At 47.0% G+C, this 1033-nt stretch overlaps 1 pseudogene; it reads left to right on the forward strand.

Annotated features, from left to right (window-relative positions):
- Nucleotides 1-204: 204 nt before the first annotated feature.
- LOC129669178 (60S ribosomal protein L12-like) lies at nucleotides 205-798 on the forward strand (annotated as a pseudogene).
- Nucleotides 799-1033: the final 235 nt, after the last annotated feature.

The following is a 1033-nucleotide window of genomic DNA, read 5'->3' on the forward strand; positions in this document are numbered from 1 at the left end:
GCTGGCAAAGACCACGCTCTGCATGAGACAGCAGGTGTGGACAAACTAAAACCCCCCACTTGGGATTATAACAAAAATATAATAAACCAGAAATATCATAAACCAAAACATCCACAACAATTAACCCTCGGTTAAAAGGAGGAGCAAAAGACCAGCTGACAAGCTTTTTGGCTTTTGGCTGAGAGAAGGCCATGGGGCAATTTTCTCCTGTCATCCCAAATCTGGGTTCATCTGACGCCCCCATCATGCCACCCAACTTCGACCCCAACAAGATCAAAGTCATGTACTTGAAATGAACCAGAGGAAAAGTTGGCACCACATCCATACTGGCCCCCAAAAGCGGTACTCTGGGTCTGTCTCCCAAAAAAGTTGGTGCTGACATTGCCAAGGCTACCAGTGACTGGAAAGGTCTGAGGATTACAGTGACACTGACCATCAGGACAGATAGGCCCAAATTGAGGTGGTGCCCTCTGCCTGACCATCAAAGCCCGCAAGGAGCCACCAGGAGACAGAAAGAAGCAGAACATCAAACACACTGGAAATATTCCCTTTGATGAGATTGTTAACATTGCCAGGCAGAAGTGACAGCGGTCTTTAGCCAGAGAGCTTTCTGGAGCTATTAAGGAGCTCCTGGGTACTGCACAGTCTGTGGACTGCAGTGTGGATGGCTGCCACCCTCAAGACGTCATAGATGGCGTCAACAGTGGTGCAGTGGAGTGCCCAGGTAGCTATTTCAGTATTTCAGTAAAAGACCATCCGATAAAAAAAGGCAGGGGCTTTGAGTTGAGGAGTACTTAAGACAATGCAGAGAAATAGAAAAAAACTTTTTAGCTTAAGCTCTGGCTTTAGCTTAGGCTTCGGCTCCTTAGCTTTCTGGCTTCTTGGGCTTTGAGCTAGCATGTCTTTGACCTTGGATTTTTTTTACCTTTTCCTCCTGGGCTGTTATTTAAGCTAAGCAAGCCTTTTGGGTTTTTCCCATCCAGACCTGAGCTGAGAAGGAAGGTCAACTGGGTGCTTTTTCTGCCTCTCTGAG

This window comes from Psammomys obesus, unplaced genomic scaffold, assembly GCF_907164565.1.
Source record: "Psammomys obesus unplaced genomic scaffold, mPsaObe1.curated_primary_1811, whole genome shotgun sequence".
Lineage (NCBI taxonomy): Eukaryota > Metazoa > Chordata > Mammalia > Rodentia > Muridae > Psammomys > Psammomys obesus.